The 23244-nt window shown below is 39.8% G+C and overlaps 1 protein-coding gene across 1 annotated transcript in view; it reads left to right on the top strand.

Annotated features, from left to right (window-relative positions):
• LOC129408156 (dynein axonemal heavy chain 7-like) overlaps positions 1-23244 on the top strand; it is a 95642-nt gene that overhangs the window by 16121 nt on the left and 56277 nt on the right. The window lies entirely within an intron of this gene.

Genomic DNA, 23244 nt, shown 5'->3' with positions numbered 1-23244 from the left:
TATGCTATTTTCTGGTCTATGTTATACTGTTTAGTCAACAAAAACAGACATAGTTCTTCTCTCAAGCTAAAAACACTAATACAGGAAGTGCTCCAGTGTGTTTTTAAACTCCATACAACTTCAATAGAATCATCTGAATAATTTCAGTTTCGGAAATGACAATCTCTACTAAACAAAAGGTAAAAGGAGCGTCTTGATATCACAAGGTGGAACAGAGTGTTTTGAGCTTTGGAGATGTAGACAAACTAATAATAAAGGGTTACTCAAACATCCATCCATCCATTTTCTTCCACTTTATCCGGGATGGGTCTCATAGGCAGCAGTCTAAGCAGGAACTTCCATGCACAGCTCCTTCAGCTCCTCTGGGAGGGACCCCAAGTTGTTCCCAGGCCAGCCAAGAAATATAGTCCCTCAAGCGTGTCCTGGATCTTCCTCGGGGCCTCCTCCCGGTGGGACATGCCCAGAACACCTCCCGAGGGAGGCACCCAGGAGTCATCCGGAACAGATGCCCGAGCCACATCAACTGGCTCCTATTGATGTGGAGGAGCAGCGGTTCTACTCCAAGCTCCTATTGTGTGACTGAGCTCCTCACCCTATCTCTAAGGGAGCACCCAACCACCCTGCAGAGGAAACTCATTTCGTGATAAGAACTTTGGGTAATGATCTTTCGGTCAAAGCTCATGACTATAGGTGCGGAACGTAGATTGAGCAGTAAATCGAGAGCTTTGCCTTTCGACTCAGCTCCCTCTTAACCACAATGGTTCGATACAGCGACAGTATCACTGCCGACGCTGCACTGATCCGCCTGTCAATCTCACGCTCCATCCTCCCCTCACTCGTGAACAAGACCCCAAGATACTTGAACTCCTCCACTTGAGGCAGGGACTCTCCAACCACCCGGAGAGGGCAAGGGTAACTCAAACATTTGTGAATGAAACTAAATACAAGGTCCAGGTCTGTTTTTAACAAGGAAACAGGATTATAACATGGTATAACATTCTAACATAACAAAGCTCACAAGAGTCAATTTTGTATGTTTGTCCATTCATGCTAAAGGTTGACAGTTTGAGCCCAACTAACAACATAAACACCACTGGGAGACCGAGTCAGATCCACTAGCCTCACCTCACCTCAACCCGAGTGACTTTTTAAATTGAATCCAAAAGTCATTATGTCCTGCCATCCCTCATGCTGTGATATACAAAATCACAATACTCAACTTTTTTGGACACTTGAAACTAATATAACAATTCACACATTTTTACATCCCACATCGTCGGCCTTGCCTCTCGCTATACTAAACGCCTCAGTGGAAGCCATTTGGGCGTCTGTCCTTAATTGTGGCTAATAACCCAACCCGGCTCTTACTGTGGATGTTAAGCCCCATTAGGATAAAATGGGCCCATCTCTGCAGGAATGAAGCAGAGTAACGGCAGAGAAAGAAGCACTGGGCTGTACCTTCAGGTCTAGACCATGACTTTTAAACTCGTATCATTGAGGTTTAATGACAAGGAAATCGGCAGTATAACACTAGAGGAGTTATAACATCGCTAACTTTCAATTCCGTGCGCTGATATTAATTTTAAAACCTCCCAGAATTGACAGACTGTTGACTTTTGGATATTAATATGAGTCATACTGAAGCAACAATAACAACTTTTTTGTGTTATTTCCAGTTTGCCTGAGTGCACCAGATATGTTTTTGAAAATAATCCTAGTGACGTTAATTTGAATAAGAAAAGCTCGGATAAAATGGATAAATCCTATGACCTCCTGTATGAAGCTGTGATTTTACTTATCTGTTTTATATTGACATGTGCATTTACATTTATATAATTATGCCTTATTTGACAACTGTCTCTTGCTCTTTTTTGCTATTTATTATTACCATTTATATTTTTGCTCTTTGTTATTATATTTTATTGTGATGTGTAAGCTACTGTGTCCAAATAATTTCCCTTGGGGATCAATAAAGTTTGTCTAAGTCTAAATTTAAGTCTAATTAATGCAAAAAAGTTGGCCTTGCTGTAAATGTGTCTTGCTCCCTGGTACAAATATATTGTTTAAGACCACTGTGTGCTGTCTGCATTTAATTTTAAAGCGTTGTGCTGTATGATAATCAGGAAGTGCACATTAGTATGATAGTTGTTAGTAGCTAGTAGCTTTATTGTGACTCCAAAACTCTGCTTTGGTCTCTGAAAGCTGGGAAAAGTGTTTATAAACTGAATAATTAGAATGTTCAGAATGCATAAGGTATGTGAGGAAAAACTTTCAACCTCATTTTAATTAAATTTATTAAAATGAATGAATTAAAAATCAGGCACAGTGCCTTATATTTACAAGAAAAATAGGCTAGTGAATAGTAAATATTGTTTAAAAAATCTACAGTAGCCTATTGTGACCCTCGTCCCTATTTTTATCAACGCAATCCAGAAAGTTAAAAGGTCCCATATTACGCAAAATTGACTCTTGTGAGCTTCAACACATGTTAGAATGTTGTTACCTCCTCAAAAACAGACCTGGAGTTGTGTTTTGTTTCATTCACACATCCTTTATTATTAGTCGGTCTAAATATGTAAATCTCAAAATGCTCAGTTCCACCTTGTGATGTCATGAAGCTGTAGTTCAGCTCCTTTTACCTTTAGTTCAGTAGAGATTGGCAATCCCAAGGCTGCAATTATAAATATAACAACTCTAATGAAGGTGGTGAGCTATTTTTACAAAACAAAAATGCCAGATAGCAATTAGTTTTAGCGGTCACGAGAAATTTTGTAAATATAAGAAAGTAATTAGTAAATATAGTAAATATAAGAGCTATTTTGCAAATATCTGTTGGGAAAAAACTGGAATGGCACCTAAAAAGCATATCGATCGAAGAATACGATGAGAGTAAAACCTCACTAAGGACATCACTAAAGTTGGACAGAGACAGGAAGAAATTTTGAACCTGGTGGAAGAGGTGAAAAAGATGTGAGTCCTCAATGATGAAAAGAAGCTGGAGCAACACACCCGAATGAACAACGTAATTGTCATCGGGATTTGCATCAGACCCCCGTCGTACGCTCAGGCGATGACGATCTACCTCCTGAGCTACAGGTTCGAGACCCCTGGCGTAAGGAGTTTAAAAACACAGTGGCACCACATGACATCACAAGGCAAGGCAAGGCAAGGCAAGTTTATTTGTATAGCACAATTCGTACACAAAGTAATTCAAAGTGCTTTACAGAATAAGAAATACATTAAAATCATAATAAAAACAAATCAAAACATAAATAATCATGAAGATTAAAATTAAAAAAGAGAGACATAAATTGGAGAGAAGAGTGCGGAATGAAAACCTTTCAGTTATATGCACAGTTAAACAGAAATGTTTTGAGTCTGGATTTAAACAGCGTCACAGAAGAGTCTGTCTCACATGTTCAGACTGTTCCAGGTTTTAGCTGCATAAACCTGAAACGCTGACTCCCCTTGTTTAGTTCTGACTCTGGGCACCAGCAGGAGGCCGGTCCCTGAGGTCCTCAGAGTGTGAGATGGTTCATATGACACTAACATGTCACAGATGTACTTTGGTGCTCGGCCATGGAGAGACTTGTACACAAGCAGAGCTGCTTTAAAGTCTATTCTCTGAGGCACAGGAAGCCAGTGCAGAGACCTGAGCACAGGACTTATGTGCTCGTACTTCCTAGTTCGAGTAAGGACCCGAGCTGCAGCGTTCTGGATGTTCTGCAGCGTCTCACAGCTCGTTTGGAGAGACCAGTGAGCAGACCATTACAGTAGTCTAACCTACTGGAGACAAATGCATGGATAAGTTTCTCCAAGTCTGATTTAGACAGTAAACCTTTGATTTTTGCTATGTTTTTTAGATGATAAAAGGCTGCAGATGTTATTGATTTTATGTGACTGTTAAAGTTCAAGTCTGAGTCCATTATTACCCCTAGATTTCTTGCCTGATTTGAAGGTTTTAGAGCGAGAGACTGGAGGTGACTGCTGACACTGTCCCTTTGTTTCTGTGGACCAAACACTATGACTTCAGTCTTGTCAGAGTTTAGCTGGAGAAAGTTGTTTTGCATCACAAGGTGGTACAGAGTATTTTATAACATTTTAACATAGATCAGGCAATAGCAAAATACGGGCCCTGTAACGTAAATGCAGTGAAATCATGTAACTACTAATTATTTGTATTCGCTATGTTATTATAAATATGTGAACACAGCACCTGCCTGTTTAACGCATGGCCACCTTTATGTTCTGACATCATCTCCAGCTGCAGTCGCCCGACAAAAAACCCCAAAGACAAGTCCACAATTCGGCCTTTTAGAGTTTATTTTGGCTTCCTCTCTTCCGACAACTTGAACAAATATGAGTTACGGTACAGCGGCTCTTGGCACTTACGTATTTTCAAACCCTTTTAATGGTTTCACTTGATGTATGCCACTTTCCCTCCAACGCAAACATGGAATTTTAATTAAGCTGGTGACATTTGACCGTGTTGCCGTGGTGAAGACTTTGATGCTGGCCGTAAAGAAAGCGTTAGCGACTGTGTCAAAAGCGGTGCAACGTAAACGTGCTGGTGCTGCAAATGTGCTCCGTTAAAGGTGCATGGCGTAACTTTTCCGGTGGAGTGTCTGTTATTTGTTGTTGTTGCTTTGTCCAGAATGCTCCAGAGTATTGCATTAAACGTATCTATCTCCATGGAGACAAAAAACACACAACAGATCTGTAGCGAGATGAGAGAGGCGACCATGCTCGTGTTTTTTTTTAACCAATAAATACATCTAGAGTTGAATAAATGCAAGTAGTTTAATGCCACTGTGGAACATTTCAGGCAAAGCAATAAATAATCTCTATGGAAAAAAACAGATGACAGCCCCTCCACCAGAAAAGTTACACAATGAACCTTTAAGCTAATTCAGTATGTTTTGTTTAGTTTGGACTTTTTACAGCCCTCTTAAAGGTGAATTGTGTCATTTTGTGGTAGGGGGTCTGACACCTGCTTGTTGCTATGAATGTGTCATTGCTCTGCTTCGAATGTTCCACAGTATGATATTAAACGGGGTACAACTCTTATTCTGACACACCGCCACTCCGAATGACCCGATTCAGTCATTCCAACAATCCTCCGTTCCGACATGCCGCCATTCTGACCTTTTTTGTCGCCATTCTGACAACCTACTCATAGTTTGGAGCGTCGCCTTTTTTGCCTTGTATACGCCTCCCGTACGCTGCGTGGACGGTGTCTTCTCTTGTACGTCGAGTGGACCGTGATTTCTCCTGTGTGCAGTGTGGGCCGCACCTCTAAACCAGGTCTAAACCAAGACTAAAATCAGTATTAAACCAGAACTAAAACCAGGAAACTAAAACCAGGTCTAAACCAGGACTAAACCAAGACTAAATCCAGGACTACACCAGGTCTAACCCAGGACTAAAACCAGGACTAAACCAGGTCTAAACCAGGTCTAAACCAGGACTAAAATTAGAATTAAACCAGAATTAAAAACCAGAACTAAAACCAGGTCTAAACCAGGTCTAAACCCAGGACTAAAACCAGGACTAAACCAGGTCTAAACCAGGCCTAAACCAGGACTAAAAACCAGGTCTAAACCAGGTCTAAACCAGGACTAAAATTAGAATTAAACCAGAATTAAAACCAGGACTAAAACCAGGTCTAAACCAGGACTAAACCAGGACTAAAGCCAGGTCTAAACCAGGACTAAACCAAGACTCAAACCAGGTCTAAACCAGGACTAAACCAGGTATAAATGAGGACTAAAATCAGAATTAAACCAGAACTAAAACCAGGACTAAACCAAGACTAAAACCAGTCTAAACCAGGACTAAACCAAGACTAAAACCAGGTCTAAACCAGGACTAAACCAAGACTAAAACCAGGACTAAACCAGGACTAAAACTAGGACTAAAACCAGGACTAAACCAGGTCTAAACCAAGTCTAAACCAGGACTAAAATCAGAATTAAACCAGGACTAAACCCAGATCTAAACCAGGACTAAAACCAGGTATAAACCAGGTCTAAACCAGGTCTAAGCCAGAACTAAATCATGCTACACACACTGCGTCTCCTCCCACATGCGCATGCGCCATGCCTCCTACACCACCAGTCCGTGAAAATATTGTTAAGAAAAGAGCGCCGCCGCAACTTAATAATTACCTAGTGCATTGAAAAAAAAGCTAAAGTTCCATCAGTCCGACCAAGGAAAAAAAAAATGTCGGAGTGCAGGGACGTTTGGTAAAAAACAGAAATGCTGCCACTCTGACAATTAGACGTCAGTGTCGGAATGGCAGCATGTAACCACATTAAATAGCTCTACCTTACACTTATTCAATTACAAGCTGTTTTATATCTCAGAAATACCTAGAAAAACAGGCATTCTGACTGAGTGGGGTCGCCTCTCTACAGATCTGACCTGTAACTTGGTCTGATTTGGTCTCCATGAAGATAGAAAGCTTTAATGCCACACCGTGAAACATTCCAGACAAAGGAATAACATCTGCATGGAGAAAAGCATTTGACGAACCCTCCACCAGAAAAGTTACACAATGCACCTTCAAGTTAATTCTGTATGTTGTGTTTATTTTGGACTTTTTACAGTCGTCTTAGCAAACTCAAACACTCCGCTTCAACCCCAACAACAACAAAAAGCAGGCTAGCTAGCGAGGAGCAGCTAGCAAGCCAGAATACTAATTTGTAAAAGCAATGGACTGGTGGTGTTTTGGTGCGTGTGAGTGAAAGTATGTCTGTATTTCTTATTTATTTCTTTGGATCCGAGTGTGGCTGGGAGGTGGACATGACTTGTGTGAGGTTGCCGTTCGCCGTACGGAGTCTGAATTACTCATGAGGAGGAGAGGCAGAGGAAGGAGGTGAGTGGATTTACTGCTTGAATTGCAAGGCCCCTGGGTCTCTGCTGAGTCAGATGCTGTTGTGTGAGAAGCAAAGTAACTTATTTTTCAATAGACTGGGAAAAGATTATTCAAATATTCATTACTTTTTTGATTATTAAGAGTCGCCCCAATTGTCTTGAAATAAAGCTGATGGTGCGTTCTCTTGTTTTGGACAGGGTTGCCAGGTTTTTAGAAAGAAAAAACAGCCACTCTAGCGCGAGGAAAATAAGATAAAAAAACAGTAGTGTGTTACAGCTGAATTAGCTCTAATGAAATGCAACATTTCACTTGACAAGAAAGGAGAAGAGAGAAATAGACCTTTTTCACAACGACCGGAAGTGCTGCGATGTCGGGTAAACGTCACTCCCTGTTAATCCTTTTCTATGGCAAAACATCTGTGGAAATGTGTCGTGTATTTTCCACCAGCTTCATAAATCTGCCCCATCACCAAATCTTCATCCAACAAATTCAAAAAAGGACATATTCTGTCCATGAAGAATGTATCCATCACCCAGGACGTTTTATATGAAATGTTAAACATCTGTTACATTGGGATTAACTCACGTTATAAAAAGTGCTCACAATGCTTTCGATTAAGTGCCCATCACTTTCTTCTCAAGCCCATTACTGTGGTGTGTGGCGTGTTTGCCCTGTAACCAGAGTGTAAGTGGTTCAAACATACCAGGAGTATATACTACAGTACAGTGTTGTTGTGTCCCAGGGCAAAACAACCAAATAGTGGTAATATCTGGTTGTGACGGGGAGGGGGTCAGCCCTATGTTCCCTCATTTCTAAGATTTTTTTTTCTTATTTGTTAAGATTTTTCTCAAAATTAAACTCTAATTCAAGTATTTTTTTTATTTTTTATACCACATTTAAAGGGATGATTCAGAGTCATTTCAACCTAGGATCCTTTGCACCATGACCTCTACATTACATCTGCAGTCAACTGCTGCTGGATAATATAGGGTGACTATATTTCCGTTTGTGAAAATCCGGACACCTTACCGGGGGTGGGGTGTGGGGCCTCGACAGTGAGCTACTCTCACCTTGCAACCTGTGCGCATGGCCTCACACTTGTCCCGACCGGGTCGAAAACCGGGGAATTTCTTGTCCAAGATATCGTTAAATGCACATTTGCGCTTCGGTATGTTGCATACTGACCGACTGTTTGTGTCTGCTTGCTCCCTCTGAGTGCACAGAGAGCTGCGAGAGACGCTCAGTTTAATGGACCCACTGAACGGTAATGAAAACCTGGACATTTCCATCACTTAAAAAAACAAACAAAAAACGGACACCCAGGACAGGATGCAAAAAACTGACATGTCCGGGTGACGTTTGGTCACCCTATAATAATAGGTTCAAGAAATGGGGATAAAATCTGATGGAAATAAATGACAAAGGAAATGTGGGATCATAGGGCCTAATTTTGGAAAGAAAAAAACAAAAACCTTAGAAAGGAGGGAACGTAAGGTTGAGGACACATAGATGCGTTCCCACGGGGAGGACATTTGGTGTGAAAAGGTGAGCCAGATTTAAATTACTTCTAGTTTAGAAAATATATATTTAAAAAAAATATATTGCATTGTACAGGATGAGACAGTGAGCAATGAGTTTGGTTTTAAAAGTAAACACATTGCTCACTGTTTATAAAAAGCATATTAAATATTGTATGGTAAACAAAATTGTCCTTGTGTGAGCTTTAAGTCATGTTATAATGTTGTTACCTCATGAAAAACATACCTGGAGTTGGAGTTGTGTTTTGTTTCATTCACACATGTTTGAGTAATGCTTTGTTATTAGTCTGTGAACATCTCCAAAGCTCAAAATGCTCTGTCCCAATTTGTGATGTCATGAAGCAGTAGTAACAGATGCAAGGCCTTTTCAGCACAATTGCAAAGCTACATACAATTATATTCGGTGTAGATAAGTGTCCAACTTCAAATTATTCCTTAATTTCAGCAGCTTTCCAGTAGCAGTGACTTTCTGAAACATGAAAAACACCACCACAAATCCATGAACAGATCTGATAATGCATCTACATTATACAGTAATTATCCAACAATTTTCCTGACCAAAATAGATGAAAATTTAATTGTCTCAAAATTCTTTATCTAAACTCCAATCCTGACAAAACCTCATCTTCTTGTACTAATTTTTGGACTATTTTAGGACTAGCTCACATTTGGCATCACCCATCATCTCCTCTCCACTGGATAAATGTTTAATTCGCCCTTGTTGCCTGTGGGTACATTTGGGGGACTGTCATTTTAGAAAATCTCTTTGCTCAGTGGCGTGTTTTAAGTGCCAACATGCTAACTCTGCTGCTACAGTCATCGCAAGGTCAGCTGGAGGGGGAGGATGAAGTTTTGACAGGTTTTTAAGATCATTTTCATCAAAAGTGTGCTCCTGACTGATCAATATTTACTAGAGGGACAAGAGATACAAGCAAGTATGTTGAATCTGCAACTGAATCAATGCTCTTGGTCACTCGTGGTGGTGGTGAAGGGTGGTTCTGTAGCTAAGGGCCTGTTTACACGAGAACGCTTGCGGGTAAAAAACAGCAAAATATTTTATCAGAAGTGCCTTTCGTTTAGTCGGTGATTAGCGTTTTTGGGGCTTTGGGGCGCAAAACTCTGAATCCACCCTCCAGAGTGGAAAAGGTGAATACGCTCCATCTACACTGCCCAAGATGCAAAACTCTGGTCAGATCTGCTCACGTCGCATACGTGTTTAAGTCACATACATCACCACCTAGACTACGTTTACACTGAAATGAAGCCGCGTATCACCGTATTAGAAACGATCTGCGTCCAGACACGTCGTTTCTGTGTCCGCACGTCTTCCCTATCCACACAGCTCTGTGCATATTTGTTTATGTTTTACAGAAGCAAAACTTAAACCCACATGGCTAATTTGCATAATCTAAGCACTCAAAAGCAGCTCGCTATTGTGCGCTGATGCAGTTCAACTTCTGTCGGACTAAAGGACACGACTCAGTGAAATATATAGGTTCTTTCTGTGAATTATGTTTAACTTTTGCAAAACAAAATGGCTATATTTCTGGGATACATCTAAAATAGGCTAAATTACCTTAAAGTTTAAAAAACAATGAAGACATAAGCATTATTAAATATTTAAATATTTACTGATCTGATACATGTGTGGATGCAAATGTTTTTCAACCTGCAAAGAAAAAAATCCAGGAGTGTTGTCGTGTGGACGTAGCCCTAGTGTCACCATCTAGTCGCCTGGCATGCGTATCCAATCGAATTCCACACACTTCTGCGTCACCGTATACACTGAGATTTCCTATAAAACGTAGCCTAAGAGGGCAGAATGATGATTGCATTTACTTTCTTACTGTGAGTGGGGTTGCCTCCACATATTTAAGCTCGTTTCTTGATCTGATGATGTTCCTAGATCGATTCCTAGATTGATCATTAACTGCAATAATAATAATGCATTTGATTTATAGAGCATGTTTTGGACACTTAAAGATGCTTTACAGTGCGTTATTCGGTCGCTTCACACTCGGTGCTGGTAAGATACTATTGTAGTCACAGCTACCCTGGGGCAAACTGATGGAAGTGAGGCTACAATCTGCTCCATCGGCCCCCTCCAACCACCACCAACTCTCATGCACACACTGCTTTCATACCAGGCACTGTGGGTGAAGTGTCTTGCCCCTGGTGTCCCACTGTGGTGTCTGGTATTCTCAGTGTCTCCCATCCCAGTACAAACCAGGCCCCGTCCTGCTTAGCTTCTGAGATCTGTTCAGGCGTTGACAAAGAGTAACACACTGTTTGAACATTCCAAGGAAAAAAATGTCCATGGAGACATGATGCTCCACCAAAAACTGCACCTTTTACATAACAACAACAAACACAATTTTGCTTAAGGTAATGCATTTAACACAGTCCTTCAGTTCACTTCCAAAATCACTTTTGAATTCTAAATGGATTAAAGCAAAGTGTTTCTTTGAACCTACATTAGATGTATGATCCAACAGCTGCCTGGCAGTGCCCGCTCCATTGTTCGGTGTAATAGTGTGGGCAGTTAGTCTGATAACAGGGCATGTGTTTTTGAGAGTGGCCGTTAGCATGCTGCCTCTGCCTTAGCCCGGCCTACGTCCACACAAACTGTTATCTGTGAGCTAAATGACCAGCTGCCACCTGTAATAAACACCAATTTGCTCTCACATTATTGTAGGCCTCTTTCTGCAAGGTCACTGCCACTTCCTGTGGACGCGCTCTGCAGCTCCACTCTGTGGTTTTGAATAATGACGCCTAAATGGAAGTGATGATGGCAAAGAATAAAGGTTTGAAATACAGCAGTCAAGCTTTAGTCGAGAGCATTTGCAGCATCATCCAGAGCATATCTAACCGCTCCTTGAATACTACTTACCTTTCAAGAGTTAATGGCCTGTAGAGGTTGACACCTAATGTCCTAAATGTGTTTAAAGTGGAACTTTCTCCTATTCTGCTATTCTACTTAAATAAACGTTCAAAACTTTAGTCAGCACCAGTGGCCTGTCCAACTCCTGTACAGGACACTATGGATGTGTTCAGTTTGATCCTGGTTTGAGCCTGACTCGGTTTGGTCCTGTTCTAATCCTGGTTTAGTTCCGGTTTAGTCTAAGATTTGGTGTGTGTGTGCAAGTTGAACACATTAAGGAGCGTGTCAAGTGCAAGTTTAAGTTTTCATCCTCTTTGCAGAGTTTGGAGCATTAAATGTTAACAGAAAAAAAAAAAAAAACATCTTTACTGAATGTGATCCAGGATTTAACAATAGCCATCAACAGTTTGGACACATCTTTTTTTCAGTGTTTTTTTTTCTTTTTTCTTTACGTTAACTACTTTCACGTTTTATCTACATATATAACCATCAAATATAAAAGTTTTAAACCAATATTTTTTTCAAATACCAAAGTAGCCATCCTTTGCTTTCTCAACAGCGCTGCAAACCCTTGGCCTTCTCTGAATGAGCTTCATGAGGAAATGGTTTTCACTTCACAGCTGTGCTCTGTCAGGGTCAAGAAATGCCAAGAACGCCAAAGCGGTGGTCAAAGCAAAAAAGTGTCTATTTTTAAGAATCTAAAATCCAAAGCCAAATTATTTTTAGTTTATATTTCGTTTTCTGTGTGTCATTCATAGTTTTGATGGCTTCAGTGAGAACCTACAATGTAAATAGTTATGAAAATCAAGAAGAAACATACATGAAAAAGCGTGTCCAAACTTTGACTGGTAGTGTATAAAAGCCAATCAACACTGGAACAAAAACTCTGCGCAATCTAAATGTTGATATAAAAAGGAAGGCTCACTAACTCCTGCTGAAAACAATTGAGGAAAGACATCTCATAGCTTCAGTACTTAGAATTTCAAGGGGAGCTCTTTCTCCTAGTGCCTAATATACACTCAGCGAGGAGCCTTTTAACACCAGCCGGAGACCTTGAGATTAGCCCAGTTTCCCAGGTCAGTCATAAACACCATCAGAGTGTTGTGAGAATGAAGAAAGCCTGTTAGCATTTAGCCGCTTTTGTCCTTGGAGTGCTGGCCTTTATGTGGGAACACAAACTGCTCCCTGACCACCCGCCCCGCTGACAGCCCGGTATGGGGGCTGTGAGTTGATGGAGTGGGGTAGACCTTCTCCGGTGACCTATGGGGAGTTGGGTCCGGCCGGAGAGCTGTGTTTGAAGTGACCGCCGTTGGGGCACTAGTCCTGATGACCACAGACCAGATGAGATCGAGCTGTAGTGAGAATCGGTGAATATGCAGTTCATAATTATACAATGTTGAGTTAAAAACAAAAACAAAATGAAGAATAACCAATATATGTAATCATCATTTAAAGCAGGGGTGTCAAACTCCAATTCACAGAGGGCCAAAATTAAAAACTGGGAATAAGTCGTGGCCAAACTAAATATTTATTGAAAAATTTCAGCAACATCTGCAGGTTTTCTCGTCTTTTGAGATATGTAAATTAAACCTTTTCTGATTAAAATAAATGTTTAATAATAGTTTTGCTTAAACATTGAATCCAGAACAAGCATAATATATAATAATAACAATATTTTAAATAAATAATGTCTCTATAGCCTATCTATAGCCGGCGGGCAGCTCTAATACATATTTGATATTATGATCACGCGTTCCAAATATAATTATATCGCGGGCCAAATTTGACCCCTGGGCCTGAGTTTGACATGTCTGATTTAAAGTCACTATGTGCAACTTTTTATTAAGCCAAAATATTGATTAAAATTAATGGTTTTTAAGATGTTTTCTTTCTTTCTGAGCAGGCTTGCATCTTCACAAACTTGACTTTTACTTGGTCTCCTGCTTGTCTCAATGGGCATGTTTCTTTGGTATTCCCCCGAATTATGGTTTTAACTTTATATTTATGTGGAATCTTGCAGGTGACGTGTCATCTCCATAAAGTTATCTTTTATCTTATTGTTTATTTTTAGTTGGAACATTACACACATTTCAACTTAGGCTACGTTTATATGATGACAGGTCTTGATCAGAAAACGCAAAAGTGGCATCGCGTCTTAACTTTTTTTTACGCATTTAGACAAGCGTTTTCAGGAAGAAATCTGGGTGCATACGGTGATGCAAAAGTGTGTGGAATTTGATTGGGTATGCATGCCAGGCGGCTAGGTGGTGACACTAGAGTTTTGCGTCTTGGGCAGTGTAGACGGAAACGCTATGATGGAACATATTCAACTTTTCCACTCTGGAGGGTGGTTTCAGATTTTTGCATTTTAAAGCCCCAAAAACGCCGTCACCGTCTAAATGAAAGGCACTTCCGATAAAATATTTTGTCATTTTTACCTGCAAGCATTCTCGTGTAAACAGGCCCTAAAATGTAACACAAATTACATTTTATTTGAACTGTTGAACTCTGATTGTATTGTAAACTATTGAAAAAATGACATCAAACTTACCACATGATATTTAGATGTTTAAATGTATAAGAATATAGACCTTCAAACCTAAGAGAATCCACTTCACTATTCTAATGAATATTGATCATTCTCCAACATATTTAGGAAGGGCCCAAATGAAGCGTAGCTGAGCTCATGTCTCACATCTCTACTGCTCGGCCCCAGACGTCTGACATCCACGTTTGAATCGGAGCTTGTGTTGTTATTGTTTGTCAGTTTTTGATCCCCCCCACCCAGGGAGAAGTGACCCCCCAGGGCCAGATCAGGTTTCACAGGCTGAATTTAAACACTTGGGGCTGAGAGGAGCAGACACCCTCACAGAAGAAGTGGCCAATTAGGCTCATGTGTCTGGCTGCTGACATGTGAGGGAGGAATGTGCCAGCTCTCGGTCAAACAGGGATCTGGAGCCAGTGTTGGTGCTGACAGGCTTTGTCACAGGCCTGAGGAGGATTTAAAGCACATGGACGCACGGACAGCAGACGGAAGCCTTCACTCGGGCTGTTAGATCTACAGAGGGCACTATAGGCTTTTGTACCATCAAGGCAGAAGCTGTGGACATGGAAGTACTGGAGTGTGTGTTGACATATTAAACAAAATGTATTGGCAAAATTGTTCAGCAACGGTAGACTTGACCTTGCCTTGACCCAGAATACTTCAATCCTTTACAAAGATGTGAGTCTGGTCACCAGTGAATCTCCATCAAGATTTCTGGGACATGCATGGTTTGTCTGTATCAGAAAAAAATAAGGAAAAAAAATATATCACAGGAGTCTGAAAAACATGCTGCTTTTCTGCAGAATTAATAAGCAAAGCACTAAACTGTTAAATCTGAGGTGAACGAATTTGATTTGAAATAATAGGCCATGTTAAAATAAATAACTAGGCTTGGCTATTTTGTATAATCACTTCTATAGTGCATTATTGTACCGAGGTGATTTGAAGATGGTAAATGGTCACATTTTTCTATAGCGCTTTTCCACCTTCAAGGCACTCAAAGCGCTTTACAACAAGGAACCACTCACCCATTCACACACCAGTGTACGCAGACACTGTGGGCAATGTGGGTTAAGTGTCTTGCCCAAGGAACACAATGACAGCATTCATCTGTGGGAGCTGGAATCACACCAGCCAACCTGTGGGTCAGTGGATCTGACTGCTCAACCTGTGATGTTTTTGTCAAGAGCTGGAATCGAACCACCAACCTTCAGATCAGTGAACGAATGCTCTACCAAATGAGCTACTGCCGCCCATAAGATAAGATAAGATAAGGGTTATTTCTTTCTTATTTCTTTATTTGTAAAGGGACAGCACATATTAATGAACATTAAAATTGTAAACATGTAAAGATTATAGCCAGCGTGGCTAATTTCCATCTTCAGTCCCTCGGGAGGTTGATGTGAAATCATCTACAGGACAGGGAAAAGTACAACAACAATCAAACAAGAGTACATAAAACCAGCACACTCACTATACATACAACATGCTCACTCTACATAAACATTTATTTCAAACAGTTCATTTGAAGTTCAAAGTCAAGAGTTTAAGAGTTAAACCAAGAGTTAAACCAACAACCTCATAGACAGATGTCAAGACAAATGCATGATATTCCAGTTTATCTTGATTGCGTGATCACGTTTGGTCGGGCTTCAGAAGCAACAGAGGGGGTGGAATCCCAGACTGATTTCATTCTGAAAATGGGTCACTGCATTGGGTCAAATGCAAAGGACATTTTTTCTCTCAGGGACTGATAAATACGGATTTAAATTAGACATTACAGGTGAATATGTAACCCAAAAAACTGCATTACAACAATTTCATCAGTTAATGTTTTCACACACAAATAAGTCGACTGGACGAATGTTTATTTGGGTTGAAAATAAATGTTTGTCTAGTCGACATACTGAATTTCTCCTTTGCCATGGACTCTATTTGGACAGCTGAGGGATTCTACACATGTATAAATAAGGCAATTTGTGTGTAAAAATTGTCTGTTGCCCATAGTTGTGAGATATAGATAAGAAAATTGAATAAAGCCAGGTTTAAATCCCTTGCTTCATTTGGTTGTTCCATCTGTGCAACCTGTCTAAATCTTGTTAAGTACTAATTGGACATTTCTGTAAGTTGTCAACACAAAATTGTTCATGTATATAAAAACACTTGAGCTAGATGCTAACCAACAGGATTCCTATGCTGCATATGTCGTACAATTTGTCTTTAATTACTGTGGTTGAACAAAACGTGCATTTCTTTGTTTTATTCATTAGACTAATCATCAAAACAGTCTTTGAAAACTCACAAGTGCCTCTTTTTATTCATTTACATGAGCCCAAGGACTAGTTTGAACTAACTGATGTGTTAAAATGATTTTGTATTTTGAACAGTCACAACAGCATCAGAGCAACTACAGTATTTTTCAGATTATAAAATGCACCGGATTATAAGGCGCATTAAGCGAAACAAACGGATGACACTTGAGACTGATCCTTAGCCCAGGTGTCCACGATCCATTGGCAGATGGAGGACTCAAATTTACATTGAGTAATAATGTGTTTACTGCAGCTTTGTGCACATTTGTTTATGTTTTACAGAAATAAAACTTAAAACCACATAGCCAATTTGCATAAACTATAAGCACTGAAAAAACAGGTCGCTCCTTGTGTGCTAATGCGGTTGTCAGGCGGTTTAAAGGACACGACTCATTGGAATATGAGTGTTCTTTCTGTTCATAGACCTTGACGCACATACATAAATCAAAAACAACTGCGACAAGGCGGCAGTGTGTGTTGAGTCGACGCAGAACTATACTTTACTCCACGAGGCTCCTGACTACAGTAGCCGTAATGTTCCAACAATCCATCAAGCAGCGCGGCGTTTGTAATTTACCAAAGTTGTACTAAAACATTTTGACTTTTGAGCACTGTGTAACACATAAAATTGGTCCAAGGTCAGTAAGCACAACCAGAATTAATACATAAGGTGCACTGTCGATTTTTGTGAGAAAATGTATGTGCACTTTATAGTACAAATAATACTGTAACATTTTTACACTTATAAATAGTTATAATTTGCTCTACAACGAAGTAGGTTAAAGGTAGCCTAATCAGCCGGTTTCACTTTGTAGAAACCGTCTGACCTCGCAGTGTTAGAATTCATTCGCTCAACGGTAGGCGGGTACTTTTTATCATTTAACCAGTCCCTGCTGTTTGCAGTCCCTGCTGACGTATGTAATGCGCCTCTAACGGGGCTAACTGGTAAATTAAGCTTTTCCGAAATCCTGTAGGAAGAAGGGCAATAACGTCTTTCGCCTTGATAAAATTCACCAAACATTCTCTTTGTTCTGGCTTTAAATCCTTGATCTCAGGAATCGTTGCCAACACAGAATTATGGCTCTTCGCTGATTGACTGGTGCCCAAACTCGCACTTCTGAGGTTTTTGTGAACCGTCTAGTGTATTCCAACTCTTGACCTAGTCGCTGGAGAGAAATTAAATTGAGCAGAGGCACTAGGTGGCACCAGCCTGGCTAGGTTAAAGGTGCATTGTGTAACTTTTCTGGTGGAGGGTCCATTAAAATGCTTTTCTTCATGAAGATGTTATTGCTTTGTATGGAATGATTCACAGTATGGTATTTAATCTTTCTATCATCATGGAGTCCAAACCAGGCCAAGTTACAGGTCAGATCTGTTGAGAGGCAACCCCAGAATGGATGTTTTTTTTTTTTTAAGTTATCTTTGAGCTATAAAACCACCTGTCTGCATATTTAATCACCTGTATTTGCATGTAACCACAAGGATTCCACACCACCTACAACACAGCTCCGGCCAAGTATAGCAAAAGCACTTGGGGGTTTTGCGTCTGGAGACTTAGTTATTTTGACAGCCCCAAACTCAGATTACATGTTCCACCATTTTGTTCTGTTTGCGTTGCGTCCACGGTTTGTTTTCGCTCCTGCGCTGATCATTCCCTTCGTCGGACATCTTGGCCCCGTTAGCTAATGTCGGCGATTATCTTTGACACCAGTAATTAACATCACATTGACCCAGAACAAATATAGCTGAACAAGTCTCCACAGGCTGAAAAACAATCCAGACAGAACAGAACTCACTGTATGGTACAAGACTGGCCGCCTAAAGGGCCCATATGACGCTATTTTCTGATCTATGTTTTAATGTTGTTTCTTCGTCAAAAACAGACCTGGACCTTTTTTGATTCAAATACAGTTTTATTGACAAAAAACAGAAGAAAAGCTACACAATTTTGGAATAAAAACTGATGTGGCAGTTTAAAGAATAAAACTGAGAATAGCTCATTTGAACATCGACTTCTTCGTCTTAAAAGGGACAGTACGTAACTTTCTGTGTGATTCCATGGAAACAGAAAGTTAAAACCATACGTCAGAATATTCTTCGTAGATCTAGACAAATACTGTGGAAAATAATATCCAAAGAAACAACACTGCCTTCCTCCTGAACAAGTAAGTGTCAGGTTTGTGGAGACACAAGCACAACCGAAAGTAAGAATGCATGTTTATCAGTGCAATAAACACAACCATAATGAAAAACATGCTTTTACTTTAGTCTATTTTAGCTAAAAAGTTACGTATTGTGGCTTTAAGTGAATGAATCAGCAATTACCTGAAATACTTTTGAGAATATATTTTTACCAAATTTAAAGCAAAAACTATAGTGCCTATAAGGATCTCTTGATAAAACATACTTATAAGTTAATACCATTTGTGTAGTAAGTATAATCGATTAAAATAAAAGAGTAGTTTATTTCAATAATATCACAAATAATAACGTCACAAAACCGGAAGACGTTTGGAAACATGCGGATGAGGATTTCCTTTGGGCTCTGTTGGCGTTAGTAAATCTGTGAAAAAAATCTGTGAAAACTCGATGTCATTGTATTCTTTCTTTTTTTCTTTTTATGAATCGCCTATTCATTTGTTTTTTAAAATTTGTCTAATTTAATTTAAAAAAAGATGTAAGAAGCTGTGATTAGAGTCATGTCCCCCATGGAAAGTTTTGGCAGGTTGTGAAGACGCTGCTGCTGAATCCATGGTTTTATTGTTTTTTCTTTTCTTTTTTTTTTTTTTTTTTTTTTTCATTTATTATTATTATTTCTTTCTATTGTATTTTAGTTTCTACTTGTATATATACAGTTATATAATGTGATATGTGAGCTAATTTGCCGTGTGGGTCAATAAAGTTTGTCTTAGGCTACGTTCAGACTGCAGCCCGTAGTGACCCAAATCGGATTTTTTTTGTCCCATGAGACCTGTACCTGATCTTTTAATGACAGTCTGAACAACACAGATCCGATTTTTTCAAACGCAACCCAGGCCACTTGGATATGTGCTCCTAAAACCGATACATATCTGATCTTCTGACATGCGACTTCAGTCGACTTCAGTCTGAACGGCCAGGTCGCATTCATCCCACCTACACGTCAGGTTTGGAGTCTAGTCAATGGAGGGAAAGCGAGGTTAGTGAGTTTATTAATATTTGGGGGGATTCAGGCCAAATTGGAGAGATCTTATCAGAACCGGGCATTTTTTGAAATAAATGTCGAAGAAATGGTCGAAATGGCAGAAGCGGTCCTGGTTTCAGTGTTAACAAAAATTAAAGAGCCTGCGAGCCAAATACAAGGAGGCTAAAGACTCAAAGAAACGAAGCGGCCGTAGACGTGTAACATGTCCATTTTACGAAGAACGGGACTGTATTTTGTAAGATAAGCGCTTAGGCAACTTCCATAAATGTGATGTCTTCGTGTCCTCCAATGCGCATGCAGGACACTTTTGGGGTGTTTAAAGTTCACATTGGAGATCACATGCAAGTCACATTTAATTGAAAATGTGAACGACCTCGCAAAAAAATCTGATTTCACAAAAAAATCCGAAATGAGCATTAAGCCCTGCAGTCTGAACGAAGCCTAAGTCTAAGTTTAAATACACAAATCTCTCTTTTCCACCTTGTGATGACACGTGGTAATACAAGAAGTGCTCCACTGTGTTTTTAATCTCCACATACCTTCAACAGAATCGTTTGGATAATTTCTACCCTGGATTTTATTCTCAAGGAAACAAAAGCTAAAAGGCAGCTGTTAACTTGAAAACTACTGCTTCATGACGTCATTTTGGGGGCATTTTGAGCTTTGGAATTGCAGACAGACTAATAATAAAGAGTTACTCAAACATGTGTGAATGAAACAAAAACACAAGTCTGGGTCTGTTTTTGAGAGGAAACATTATAACATATAACATGCTTTAAATCTCACAAGAGTTCATTTTGTATAATATAGGACCTTTAACTATTGTGTGGTATGCAGAGGAGGGAAGTACCTGCCAATGCCTGACCTCAAAGTGAAATCGAAATGAAGAAGTTTTTATTTACCTCGTTTCGTAGCCCACGGCAAGCTGATATCAAATCACAAAAATAACATTGTTAAAGCTAAAGTTTCTGCAGCATTAAAACTTGAGTCTGAGAAACTGAAAAATGAATCGAACATTAAGCATGACCTCTTCTCTTGCACGAATATGTCTGAGAGGGTCTCGAGAGGCACTACAAGCAATGCCCTAACAAATAAACAAACACGTACATAAAAAGTAAACATTCTGGCTCATTAAGGCATAAAGGATTGCTTTTAATTAAGTGATTATGTTTATCAAAAGACTTGCTGCTAATGGTTTTACCTGAATGATGTTGGAAACTGCCAATTTTTTTAGGTTCTAATGTGTTTGAACAGATAATTTATGGATAAGATGCCCTCTACTGGCATAAAGTAGGGAGTGAAACACGTTGAAATAGCTTGATATGATTTATATGGCACAGAATCAAAGAAGGTTCAGGGTTAGATTAAATTTTCTGTTTGCCTAATTTTAAACCAAACTGGAGATTCTGAGATGAAAAATATTAAACTCTGTATAAACCTTTAAAAATGTGTAAACAAAACTATTCTAATTCTCGGAATGGAGGCAGCTGGAGGCAAAAGTGAAATGGAACATAATGTGATTTCAGTGGGAAAAACAAAGATTAACCACAGAATATCACAGAGTATGAAAAATCAAGGGGATCTGGCAAAACCAAAAAAAAAAAAAACAGTTGGATACATATGAGTGATGTCAGAGCCCGAGACATTTACAGTTGTGTTCTAAATTATTAGTTTATTTACAGAAAGTTATCACAAGCTCTACAGCTATTTTACACATTTCTCCAACATTTCTCCATCCTTCTCCAACAAAAAAACAAACACACTAACACTGGTACCGTTGAAATTCAAAATTGTTGTTTAGTTGTGTTATAATGTCTTAAAACTATTAACTTTAAGATCTGTTAATAAGTTCATAGCTGAAAATGTATTCGGTCTGCTTCACTCTCCTCCATGCTGGAATTCATAACAGTGGATCAGTTTTATATGGCGCTTTTTTAGACCCTCATAGCTGCTTTACTTAGGGCTGTCGTAGTTAGGGAATTTCTCCTGCTGCGCGGTATAGCGGTTCAACAGTGCGGTATGCAGTTGGTCCTGGGTTAGTCCTGAGTTAGTCCTAGTTCAATCCGTAGCATGTACAGCATCTCGATCAATGTTTCTTCTGCTCAGTAGATAAAGCCAGTGAAGTGATGACCGTCGAGTCGGGTTTGCGGATTCGTATTCGGACTGAAGAAAGAGTAACCGTTTAATTTCATTTCGTGCTTGTAATTCTTGAAGTCGTAACTTTTCAATTCGTAGGCCTATTCTTATGCTTCAGTTACAATGCTTTTAATCTGTGTGTGATTTATCATACGCACGGGCGGGTAGTGGGTGGAATGTTAACGGGTCCGGGCGGGTGCGGGTCTCCAAAAATGGACCCGTGCAGGACTCTGGGTCAGGTCATGTTGATCACGTGTGGTGATCGCGGTGGCCCAGCAAGCACAGCAGTGGGCCTCTTAGTACCGCAGTGATTCATTTTTGCTGTTTTTGCGACAGCCCTAGTTTTACTATTTTGTGCATTATTCATTCACTCCACACTCAGTGGTGGTAAAAGTAAAGACTGACAGAAGTGAGGCTGCCAATCTGCCAATCATCGGCCCCTCTGACCACCACCAACACTCACATTCACATCACTTCCATACTAGGCAATGTGGGTGAAGTGCCTTGCCTAAGGACACAACAACACTGGTACCCCACCGTGGCACCTGATTTTCCCAGTGGTCTCCCATTTAAGTCCTAACCAGGCCCGGCCTTGTTTACTTTCTGAGATCTGACGGGATCAGACTTTAACAAGAAGTTTTGGCCACCATGGACATTGCACTTAAAATCTGCTGTACCAAAGCAGGGCAGCAGTGGCTCAGTTCATTAAGTGTTTATCCAATGATTCCAATGGTTAAGGTTAGATCCCAGCTGGTGCATAATGTTGTTGTGTCCTTGGGCAAGACACGTGACTGGTCTGGCCCAGAGTGTCTGCATACACTGTTTTATGAATGGGTGAGTGGTTGCTTGATGTGCAGTGCTTTGAGTGCCCATTAGAAGTATAAAAGTGATCTATAAATGTGACTAATTACCTTTTGAATTTACACGGTGGACAGGGGAGCACTTCTGTCTGAATGTGTGGAGAGTTGATTGCAAAGATTTATGTGTGTCCAGACAACTTCAAGAGGATTATCTATACACGGATGCATTATATTATACACAAACAAGGTAACGTAGCTTATCCTATTCATCAAGTTTATCTGACCCTCAGGTTTAATTTGAGTGGGGGAGGAGTGGAGGACATTTAATAAATTGTCTGTGGCAGCTTAGAGCCCTTGAAAACCGAACAGCAAAGATAGCATACGTTTTTAAGCGCAAATTACATTTACAACACATTTACTATATTTTGACTCCTGTTTCTTGCTATTTTGTTATTTTAATATATTGTGATGTGTGAGCTACTGTGTGCAAAAAAATCCCTTGTGGATCAATAAAGTCCTACATGCTAGAAAGGTTTAGAAGAGCACTGTGCAATGAATAAAATTTCAGTTTTAATGGGCTGTTCACACTGACATGAACAAATCAGATACACGTCACATATGGGTAAAAAAAAAAAGCGGATATGATCTGCAGTGTGAACGTAGCCAGTGATATGTGTGGGTCTTTGTCACACAGAGGTCGACCAGGGCTCTGGCAGGAAGAACATGGTTTGGAGCAGAGTTCAGATTTTGGAGAGATTTCTTTTTTTTTTTTTCATAATTCAGAACATTTATTTTGAAACAAGCCATTTTAATTTGATTTTAATAAGACAAAATCTAATGAAGTTGGAAGTCAAGATTGTCCAATATTGGGCAAAAATGGTTGATTAAAAATCCTGTACCCGTTTTTTCCATGTATTTGAGCAAAATCTGCAGCTCTTGAGGTCAAAATACGTACTGCTTCAATAAAAACT

Source organism: Boleophthalmus pectinirostris, unplaced genomic scaffold, assembly GCF_026225935.1.
Source record: "Boleophthalmus pectinirostris isolate CB_2022bp ecotype Guang Dong unplaced genomic scaffold, ASM2622593v1 HiC_scaffold_1, whole genome shotgun sequence".
Taxonomy (NCBI): Eukaryota; Metazoa; Chordata; class Actinopteri; order Gobiiformes; family Gobiidae; genus Boleophthalmus; species Boleophthalmus pectinirostris.
Note: the sequence above shows the minus strand (reverse complement) of the source record. Positions and strands in the feature narration are given on the sequence as shown.